The sequence below is a fragment of the Centroberyx gerrardi genome, chromosome 1 (assembly GCF_048128805.1).
Source record: "Centroberyx gerrardi isolate f3 chromosome 1, fCenGer3.hap1.cur.20231027, whole genome shotgun sequence".
Taxonomy (NCBI): Eukaryota; Metazoa; Chordata; class Actinopteri; order Beryciformes; family Berycidae; genus Centroberyx; species Centroberyx gerrardi.
This window is the reverse complement of record NC_135997.1, coordinates 20,389,287-20,401,497: the sequence shown is the minus strand read 5'-3', so window position 1 is coordinate 20,401,497 and position 12,211 is coordinate 20,389,287.

Below are 12,211 nucleotides of genomic sequence, written 5' to 3'. Positions count from 1 at the left end.
CCCTAATGTGGAAGCACACACAGTAAAAACAGAGTAATGTTCAAATTAGTTAGTTTAATACTTTAAGTTAAAGCCAGCACACTAGCATACACACACCCACATTTTGCATTAAATTAACTAATTTGAACATTACTCTGGCATTAGTGTATGTGCTTCCACACTGGGGACATTTATTGCTGCAGCATTATCTCGCTTTATTTCCCATAAATTCAGTTGGAACTTTTTAGCCGCTTTCAGACTCTAAAATCTGTTTCTCTGCTTCAGAGATCATCACAAGTTAAGTTACCACTAATATATAAATAAGAAAAATAATATTTTCAGAAAGACAAACGTTTTTTAGAAGTTGTGAGTTAAAAAGTTTGAGAGACTTTTTTTCTAAAGCACTCTGTGACCCTCTCCATGAAAAACAAAACACAGGAGATAAAGCAAACAAGGAGAGAGAGAAAAGTATCTGTGTCAAAAGGATTACAGAGTCAGAGAGAGACAGAGAAAACAAAAAAGAGTTAGAGAGAAAACAAGAAAGCAAAAAAGAGAACCTACAGTTTTTTACAATTACATTGGCCCAATTTGAGTTTCAAAGTGCAAAACTCCTAATGCAAAGAGCCAAACTGACTTGCCAAAACCTTGCTTACACCCTCTGCAAATGAGTGCAATGTTCCAATGCGTATTACAGTATTAAACATGCGGTTTACTTAATCAACTCAGCATGTATTTTTAATCATGTCTCATTACTTCCAACAACATTGCCCAGATTAGTAGCACTGAAACACAGTTGCTTATCACTTCACCACTGCATTAAAAGGCTGCTAGAAAACCTATATGACTGTTGTGACAGCATGTTTGATTGTTCCCTGTATAGTACTGTACATTACTGTGACAATGAGAAGAAAGAGTGTGTCAGTGAGAAAGATGAGATGGTGAGAAAGAATGGGTGAATGTGTGGGTGTTGTGTTGTGTGGGTGAAATATTAGATGATGTAAGGCCAGCAGTATGTCCGCTGATCAGACAGCTGTTTATGTTTCTATTTCTCTCTTATCTCTGACCGCACCCTGTGTGTGTGTGTGTGTGTGTGTATGTCTGCATCTGTTTGCCTACTTGCTGATGTGTCGATATGTGTATACATGTGTATGCGCTTGTCTGCATGCATGCTTGTGTGTGTGTGTGTGTGTACAGGTGTGTTTGTGAATGAACAAGTGTGTCCGTATTCTCCTTCTAAGAGTGTGTTGCCCTGATGAGCATGTAGTTTATGTTTGGGTTGAATTTGGGTTTGCCTGTGTGATTGACCTTGTTTGTGCACACGTATGTATGAATATGTGTGTTTGGATGTGTGTGTTGTGTGTGTATTTCCATTAAAAAAACTGGGTTTCCCTGTTATTGATGTCTTTGTGTAAAGGGGCAAATGCACTGGATGTGATAATTGATGTGTGCCATTTGCATTAGCACTGCAATGGCTAACAAAATCATATTTTCTTTAGAATGACATAAAGGTCTCAAAGCCTGTTATACAGCCTGGTTCTTATATGTGGAGGCCAGCTATTTTGGTCAGTAAGACTATACAGTGTTCATATTTTATCCATACATCCATACAATTGTATGATGCATACCCAATTATTTTCCAGTCATTACATTACTGTTGCAAGTCATTTTACTTCAAAATAGGTGAACTAAGTTCAGAGCAGAAAGTCAAGTCAGCAGGAAGGGAGAAAGCAAGAGGATAGAGGGGAAAGAAAAAGGCAAGCAGAGGAAAGTAGATAGGGGCGAGGAGAAAGGGAATGAAGAAGAATAGAGAGAGGAGTGTGGAGGGAAAGAAGCAAGGGGAGGGAGATGAATAAGGAGAGTGGGTAGAGTGAGGAAAAAAGGGAGAGTGGGAGGAGGAGAGGAAAGGAGAGTGGAGTGGAGAAGTGACAGGAAGTCAGAGCGGGTGGAGAGGAGAAACGGATGGAGGTGAGAGGGAAGAGAGGAAAAGAAGAAGGAAGGACAGGGGTTTTCCTGTTTTTCTGCAACTATCAGTCTGTCCAACTGGCTTTGCATGACGTTGATGAATCACAGAAAATGATACCAGCCACACACACACACACACACACACACACACACACAGAGGATGTGTCTGGAACTGACAAGCTGGCATATCCTGCCGGGAATAGAACAGCTGACTGAGACATCTTCCTGCTTCCCCTGTCTGTGTGTGTGTGTGTGTGTGTGTGTGTGTGTGTGTGTGTGTGTGTGTGTGTGTGTGTGTGGAGCAGGGCATGTTTGTGTGAGTGAGTGAGTGAGTGAGTGAGTATGTATCTGTTTTGTCAGTGTGTGTGAGTGTGTGTGTGTGTGGATGTGTGCCAGTGTGGCGGGGGTTGAAGGGTCATGTGGATGACAAAAGGGACTTGCAATGTATGTGTGTGTGTGTGCGTGTGTGTGTGTGTGTGTGTGTGTGTGGGGTAAGTAAATTGTAGATTTTAGGGAAAATGCAAGGTATTACAGCAACTGACTTAACTTGGGCTAAGATCATACTAGCCTAGCCTCTAATGCCTTGTTATAATGATATTAATATCATTACTGCCATTAATAATAACGACAACAATAATAATGGGAATGGTGATAAGAGATGCGGGCCTCTGGTTTGAATCCCCCAACTGGATAGTAAAATCTGGGCTCTTTCAACAACTACCTTCAAAACAGCCTTAACAAGGTACTTGACCCCCTAACTGTTGTAGTGCAGCTGTATAGAGGCAATTAACAGTAGAAGGTGGTGGTTTAACTGTGTGAGTGTGAAGCAGGGTGTTACACTGTTTATTTATAATGGACTCTACTTATGATGAAGATTGAGATTTTGTTCTCAGAATTTATGAATCTACAGACCATGGAGTAAACACCAATACCAGCTTTGGATTACTAAAAGGTTTATCTTCATACATTGGATAATTCTCAACTTAGCATTCTGTATGCTAAAGTGTTAGCATGCACACCGGACAGAGCTATCTACCGGGGATACAGAGATGATTTTGGTACCAATCCTCTCATCAGATATTGGGTAAGGTGACCAATGGGCCAAACTCCCAAAAAATTGGTGTAGTCCTTCAAGACTGCAGTACTAATGCAGAATACATGCCAGATGGAAGGACTAATACAGTTGCTGCCACTGTAGTACTAACTCAGGATAGATGCAGGATGGGGAATGCCAAGGGTAATATTGTATTGTTGTATTGTTGTCAGTCAAATGGTACTCTTCTCCCAGCCAAGGCAGATTTTTAGGCTTATAATGACTCGGGTTCCTTTTGGGAAACAGAGCCTTGGCTTGTCTGAAAGAACACCACATAAAAGCACAATAATCCATAAACAATAATTAATAAAATGCAAATGATGTGCAAATATTTCTTAACAAATAAAATGCGAAATGTTGTTGAAAGCAGTATATTGTGGAAAGTAAAGATTATCTCTTATTATCTCTGATTATTATGTTAAACTATTTCTGCAACTATTTTCTTCTTTAAACTGCTTCTCTTGTCACCTGGATGTAGAAAGCACTTTCAGTTCCAGCCGTTACAAACTGGAGCCTCACCTCCAATACTCCTGCACTACTCGGCCCCTGGAATGTGTGTGTGTGTGTGTGTGTGTGTGTGTGTGTTGGGACAATGCTGAACTCTGTGCAATGTGAGGGCAACGGGGCCAGTGCAGTTTGAGGAGAGAGTGGGGGATAGAAAGAGGGAGACTGCGTGAGTCTTGATGAATGCCTACAGTGTCTAGCTACAACCTGCTATTGTGGTCTAGCTTTCTATATAAGACCTGTTGGCTAGACAGCACACACACACACACACACACACAGACACACACTGCTATATGTACAATTGCAGGTCTAGTTGGACTCCTGCGGTTCCCTTCCACAGTCATCAGTCAAGTTTAAGAGCCTGGAGACACAAGCACCTCCCCCCGCACATACACAGCTGGACAAGGCTGCCATTGAGCGCCACAGTAGTAGCCTTTAGACTAATTTTTTATAGTTACTGTAATGAAAATTCTGTCTTTCAAAGCTACCTTCAGTGGCCTCACCATCTGAGAAATTTTGCAAACATGTATTGCAAGGAAACCACTAGTTTACAAGTCAAAATAATATAGGTAACAACTGTTTTCTGGTAGTTGAAACAGGTCCAGCTATGACTCCCATGCTCATTTTGACTGGTGTTGTGACTAGTGAGAGAGTCTTGCTGCGTCACATTTTTCAAACACTAGACTACACTATGAACAGAACAGAATAGTTTTACTCTTCTTAAATATACCATGCCATGGACAAAAGATTCACACAAAAACAAGTACAAACACAAAACTCAGTGTGTGCTGGCCCATATTTCTGTCCTGTGAGTTAGCATGAGAATGAACACCCACACACTTTGACCCTTAAAAACTTTGCATGCACACACTGCAGCCAGGCACACCACTGAAGCCACTAATCTGCACTACCATAACAAAAAACATCCTGACTGTTGCGGAGAGAGAGAAAATGTACATCTGTGTGTGTGTGTGTGTGTGTGTGTATGTTTGCGTGTGTGCGTGTCTACGATGACATTTTTAGATTCCAAGGACAGTGCGTTTCCTCTCTTGCTTTCTATTGTTCCTGCGACGCCAGTGATCCTCGGGGAGCAGTGCAGCCAGCAGGACTCTAAACCAGCGGCGGGACAGAGACAGGAACTCCACTCTTCTTTCCTTTGGCGTTTCTATGGACTTATCAAGTATAACTCACTCCCTGCTTTTAGATGCTTTTAGCCAGGGATGGGTAATCATGTGCCATGGAGGGCAAAGAGTCTGCAGCAGCTGATTTCATGGATTAACACACCTTCAACCAAAGAGGATATTCAGTGAAATCAGCTGCTGTAGTCTTTGGTTGGAATGAAAGCCTGCAAACTCTATAGCCATCCATGGTACCTAGTTGCCCATCCCTGCTTTAGTGGGTTGTAGGAGAGTGTAACCGCTCCAAATGTCTTTGCTGCCACCTGCAGGCGTGTCTGTGGGCACAGCCTGTGATACAAGGGACATCACTAGAGAGCTTGTCCAAGCTGTTACATAGGGACTACTTCATGTATGTAGTACAGTGTTGGCTGAAGATATGCAGCAATGCCTTCCATACCATTGCTATAGTGAGATGCCCGCCTATTCTAAAAAACAGTTGTCAAAGAATTACATGGTACTGGCCATGGAGTAAGATTGTGTAACAACTATAACAGGACTGCCACTGAAGATGGAAAAGCTCTGATAATAAGTCAGATATAAGTCAGATTGACAGTCCGTTAGGCTGGATTGTGGAGACAGAAGATACAGGAGCTTGTCCAGCAGCAGGGGCAGATGTAGATGATGGTTCACAGGAGGGCTAATAAAGAGAGAACAAATCAGGAATACAAGGCAATTATAAGACACAGGTAGCCCATAGAGATGGTGTGAATGTACAATTCACATAGCTGTGCATTTCTTTGTTCCTGTTGCGCTAAGAAACTGAATGTGAGGTATGTTGGTGCAGGGAAAAAGGTAAAGACTGTAGAAGCGAAAGATTGTATTTGAACTAGAAGGCTGTATCTGTGGCTTATGTAGCCAAATGAAAACTGGCTATGCATTTGTGTGTCAGGTGTCCCTGTCGGACTGAGTGGTTTTGTGTGTGATCCTCATTGAGCCCTGTGTCCTTTCGTGTTTGCCTTATCTAATGTTTGCATTATTCTCAAGGCATAACAAGAACAAGAACTTTAGAAAGGACTGGTGGGCTAATGTGAACTGACCACCGTTTCTGCAGTCTATAAATCACAGCTGTGTGGTGTGCGTCTAGATTTAGAGTGCTACGAACTGCATTCATTCATTGGTTTCAATCGGGAAACTGAAATTGTGGCGCAATAAATAAAGAGATCATATAAAGAAAAGATAAAAGACTGTATAGATATAGGTCAAAATGGTGCAATCCAGATACCTGGAGTACACAGCATGGATGACCTGACAGTCACCACTGAGTCAGTGGCGGGTTGCAGGTTGATCCTGCAGGGGATCCAGAGGCTGATTGGATGAGCCAGGATGAGCTTCGAGCTGGTGAAGTCCAGATTTATGTTGCTAAAGAATGGGAAGGCCATAGACAAATAAAACTTCTGCATCGCAGGCCCTACCATCTCAACAATCACTGTGAAACCAGTAACAAGCCTTGGCAAGGTGTTTGACAGCACCTTGAAAGACACAACATCAATCCAAGCTGCTGGAGGGCTGGAAGGCTCGCTGAGATCAGTGGATCTGTCTGGACTACCGGGGAAGCTCAAGGCATGGGTGTACCAGCATGGGATCAAGAGTGGAGGCCTTGGAGAGGAGGGTCAGCCACCACCTCAGAAGATGGCTGAGTCTACCAAAGAGTCTAAGCAGTACTCACTCAGATCAGGTGATGCAGTACAGAGACTCAAGCGACCAAAACGTAGCCAAACGGGAGCTCTGTTCAAAACCGTTACCTATTACAGAAATAGTGCACTATATAGTGTATCCGCCATTTTGTACTAGTGTCCGAATTCTCAGCGGTTAATTTGATTCACTATATAGTCCACTATAAGATACCCACAATGCACTGCAAATTGTAGTGAACCGTGTACCCTACAATTTCTCCTGTATACCACAATGCAATACGATCGTGTCTCACCAATGAAGAAGAGTCGTGCTAGTCGCTAGCTTGTGAGTTAGCTAATGTTAGCTCACAAGCTTATTGTTTGCCAAACCAAAACAGCTTGCTACCATGAGGCAGCACCTTATTTGACAAAACATCACTTGCACATGATTAGAATTTCAACAATTTATTTGTAATGTTCAAAACTTGAAGCTTGAACTTGATACCTGATTTCAACCAGCTGTCATGAGTGCTTGGTTTGTTTATGAGATGCTGGGCGTGCTCAGGTGCGTCACAGGATTATCTGGCGCATTTTTTTGAAGCGATGAAGTTTACTGTAGTGTCTGAAACTTCTTTTGATCATTGCCCATATAGTTCACTATATGACAAACACTCCATAGGGAATAGTGAGTGAGTGAACGTGTGAACCATTCCGAACTCCGCTGTGGAGTCCAGGTGAAGACCAGCAGGAGGTGGAAAGCAGAGGGAACTGTCCTGCAGGCTGGTTGGAGCTGTGACTCGGGGCTGAGCTTGGCGTTCTGCAATAAGAACAAATAAAGAAATATATTATCTAATACTGCTACACAAATGATAATGAAATGAAATGATTCCACTTAAAATACAAAGAATATTCTGCTAACTACTATTATAATAGGTATCAAATGCTACTACTGGGCAAAGACAATGCAGGACTGATCTTACAAGGACAGGCTTTAGATGATGTGCATCTGCATCTCATTATCTTTGGCATTACACTACAAGTGCACATGCACGCCCAGCCTAGAGCAGAAAGGGCTACTTGCTTGCGTGATTACTATCGCGAGCCATGGCAGTAGTATAAAACCATATTGACCAAACTTCACCATTATATGAATACTTGATGGGCATTCAACTATAAATTGGAAGGCAACAATTTGTCACTCTGAAATAAGTTGCATAACTACATGCAGCAGGAGAGTCACTAAAGGCTTATTAACAGCTCGTCCTGATTGGATGAAGTATGACAGATGATGGAATGACAAGCTATCAATCCGTCTAACAAATGAATAGGGGGACATTTCCATGTAATACTGAATCAACCTTTTCCACAGAGTTCATTCATTCATTTTCTGTACCTGCTTACCTTTTCAGGGAGGCTTGGTTCCAGGATTAGCCCTGTTTTGGCCGAGCCCAGCAGAGTGGAAGCAGGGCAAGAGCTCTGGAATGAAGGTTTTGTACCAGGCCAGGGCCACAGGGGAAAGAGTGCCAGTCTGAGAGGTGGAGGCAGTGGTGTTGGCCTGGGGTGTGGCTCCGAGGGCCGCAGTCTCGGTCCTGGCTCTCTTCCTGTTTCCCTCAGCATCGGGCTTGGAGGCGGTGTTTTTGGTTTTAGCCGTGGCTCCGAGGGCCGCAGTCTCGGTCCTGGCTCTCTTCTTGCTTCTATCAGCATCGGGCTTGGGGGCGGTGTTTTTGGTCTTGGCCATGGCTCCGAGGGCCTCCACCCGGGCCCTCTTCGATCCAGTCTTAACCCTGTCTCTGCCATTGTGAGCAGTTGGATGGGAGCCACTTCTCACTACACCTTGTGCAGCTGCATGAGCCTGACCAGAGGACGATGAGGATGTTGGGGTGACACCATGGGTTCCCTGACTTCGGCTCTGGTTGGAGGCGGTGTTTTCGGTTTTGGCCGTGGCTCCGAGGGCCTCAGTCTCGGTCCTGGTTCTCTTCTTGCTTCTCTCAGCATCGGGCTTGGGGGCAGTGTTTTTGGTCTTGGCCGTGGCTCCGAGGGCCTCAGCCTCGGTCCTGGTTCTCTTCTTACTTCTCTCAGCATCGGGCTTGGGGGCAGTGTTTTTGGTCTTGGCCGTGGCTCCGAGGGCCTCAGCCTCGGTCCTGGTTCTCTTCTTACTTCTCTCAGCATCGGGCTTGGGGGCAGTGTTTTTGGCCTTGGCCGTGGCTCCGAGGGCCTCAGTGTCAGTCCTGGCTCTCTTCTTGCTTCCCTCAGCATCGGGCTTGACCCTGGTCCTCTTAGATCCAATCTTAACTCTGTCTCTTCCATTGCGGGAAGCAGTGATGACCACTGGGTTGGGTGGGCCTGATTTGGAGGCTGCCTGGGTGCTGCCTGAGGTGGGCAGACGTGGCTTGGTGTTGCTGAGCAAAGATATATAGAAAGTTAAATTATTGATTCAACAAATTTGACATCACCATCAACAGACATCACCATCCGATTTGAAAACCAAACCTGAATATCTGCCCCTTATTCAGGGATTGGGTCAATTAAATTTCATTTCACGCAAGTCAAATGTAAATTTAAAATGCAATTCACGTTATGATAATAGAGTCATCATTCCAAATAAATTCTTTGTAGATTGTATATAGGAACTCTTTTTTCAAAATCTCCTTCCTGATCTGAGTGAATTGACCCCAACAATGTGAACAATCGTTACAACATCCAAACCTGCCCCTAATCTTCTGATTTTTTGAGCTTGTGCAGAGATCAAAGGATATTTTAATCTCTTGAATCTTAATAATCAACATTGACAGCTGATACAATACAACACCTACCTGTTGCCCCTCTCCACAGGTTCAACTTCAACCCTCTTCACTGACCTGACCCGGCTCTGGGTCTGGCTGGTGGAGGGATGTGGGTTGGTGCTGCGGTGATGGAGTTTGGCCCTGCTACCCATCCCAGCAAGGTGAACCTGGCGGGGGGTGCTCTGCTGGGCATGCTGGGTAGTGCTGGAGGCCTGCTGGTGCAGAGATGGCTGATGTCTGTGGTGGAAGCTCTCTGGGTGGCGCATGCTGATAAAAGAATGTTCCAGCACCTGACCAGGTGTTATGCGTCTGCTGGCATCCAAGTGCAGCATCTTCTTCAGCATGTTCACAAACTCACACCGAGCAGTTCTCTCAACGCCTGACCTGACCTGCAAGTTGAATAAACAAATTTAAAATCTCCTGGATCATGAAAACAGAGCGAGTGAATGAAACTTCCTGGAGATCCTTGCGTGTAAGATATCCTTGAGAAATTAGCTCATGTTCAAGTCCTGGAAGCTGAACGATCAAAAGAGATCACCTACTTCCTTAAGGTCACTCAGGGAGTTCAACCTGCAGCTCCTGGTCTCTGCAGACTGGGTCCCGGTCTCCCTCCAGTACTCTGCTGGTGTCTGAGTAGACAGTGTTGTAGTTAGCAATTATATCCTGAATACAGTAAACTAGGACAGACAGACAGAGAGACAGATGGGTGGACACAGGCAGACAGACAGGCAGGCAAACAGAGAAACAGGCCGACAGACAGACAGACAGACAGACAGACAGAAAGACAGACAGGTGCACAGAAAGAAATTCTAGGTCTTAGAGAGAGAGAGAGAGAGAGTGACAGCGAAAGAGAGCGAGAGAGAGAGTGCGCGGAGCAAGTAGGGGCTGAGCGAATCAATGCGCTACACGCAGCTCTACAATTAAATAGTAAAAAAAAATATTAAAAAAATAATACAATTTGTGGCGGTCAGTGCTGATATTGTGACAGGCTGCCACAAAGTTGTCTATGTATGGGAAACCCTGCAGGTCAGCTAGATCAAACTACTTTGAGTCTCCAGAGGTGGTAGGTGGAGCTGGTTTTCTTCTGGAAGAAGTGCCGGGTTTTTCCTCCAGAATTGAGCAGATGGTCCGGTGGTCGACCCTGAGTCTCCACTATATACCTCATCTGAAGACACAACACAAATTCAAGTCACACGCTCTCAGTGAGATTTTCCTGTCTCATGTCTCCATTCACTTCCATAATAAAAATTAGCCAGGAAAAATACATTGAAATCACTCTTTTCTATCACTGTATTCAGACACTGTGAAATCTCATTAAGATGTATTGAAGAGACCTGGTCTTGGTTTGTTACCAATAAAGACAGAATGAATGCAATTTTGAAAGCAAAGTATAGCTCAAACCTCCTAGATAAAGATTATGTCTGTCTGATATATGACATTTTGAACAAATTTGAGCTAGTCTGGCAATTTAGCCCAATTGAAGCAAAATGGTTGTATACTTTATGTTATTTAGTTTCCTGAAAATACATTTCTACATTTTCCTTCCTTTCTTTCCTTTCATTCACTTTTTCAGACCAGGGAAAAAATCACACTTAACTGCATAATCAAAAACACTTGACAAAATGTCATTATAAATCAGCACATGGTGACAATTCTTTCATTAAAATGTGAAATCAAAAGCCTATGAGGAGACAGAGGGAAAACAGACTTCAGTACAATACTGACCATGTCATATTCACAATTGCCGGGGTAGAGTGGAAACCCAAGGAAGAGCTCTGCAGCCACGCAGCCCAGAGACCACATATCAACGGCCTCATTGAAGGGAAGGCTCAACATGATCTCTGGAGACCTGAGAGAAGACCAACAAGAATGATTACATCAGCCATGGAAACTATAAGAGATCACTCATGGTATCAGTGACTCACCTGTACCACCGGGGTTGAATACATGAACCCAACCTGGCTTCTGAAACATCAAAGGCACAGCCAAAGTCAATGACTTTGACCCTGTGAGGCTGCCGTCGGTGGTCCACCATCATGATGTTTTCAGGCTTCAGGTCAGTGTGTATTATCCCTATAGTCTTCAAGTGTTTCAGCGCTGTGGCCAACTGAAAAGTCATCACAGACATTCACACATTCATTTTATGAGAAGGTCAACTTTATTCCATCAGTATCCATTTTCAAACAGTGTATGAACACAGAGAGGAAGAAGGTACACCGTACCTGCTGAAGGATCGGTCTCAGCTCCTTCAGAGGCAGAGGTTGGAAATGTCTCTGCCTCATGAAGTCTTGAAGACTAATGTCCAAAATCTCAAATTCCAGACACATGTATCCTCTGTCGATGAAACAGCCGTTCCAACGAACAAAGTTACATGTGTCTGGATCCAAGGCTCTCAGTTTGTTAAGGATGGACACCTGGAGAATATATGAGAGGTTAGCGGGAGATCTTTACAGCTGTTTTTTTATGTTTCTTTTTTAACTCCAGTTGACAGTGTAAACATGGCACAACATTACTGTAACTGGGATAAACCAACACAATTTCTGTTGCCTCTACAGTTGATATAACTACTGTACAGAGTATTAACACAAGAATGGTACAACTCAGACGTTGATAAATTAATTTCATTTTGTATTTTATTGCACTACATACTGTGACTTGAGAAGACATGTTTGAAAAAATGAATCAATCAATTTAGTGTTGATGAGAATATGTTAGGATGGTTCTGTAAGGAGGATTTTTTAGTTTTAAATTTATATAAAGGAGGAGAAGGCAAAATGTCTTATACTTTCTTTAGCTTATGTCATGGTGTGTAATAGAATTACTGTGCTTTAGATAGGTTTATGCTCCTGTCTAGGCCTGCAGGCCTATTTAAGTCAATACTTATGTTACTGTATGTGTTTCGTTTTTCTACTTGTCGCAGACCTGCGAGTGTGTGCTTCTGTTGCCTTTAATTCATTGCAAAATAGTGTCTTGTAAGCTCATGAGGACTGGGCATGTTAAAGATGCAGGACAACAATAAAATCAATCAATCAATCAAATCTACCTCTTGCTTGGCCTGGCGCATTACATCTCTGTGGTTCTTGATAATTTTCATTGCCA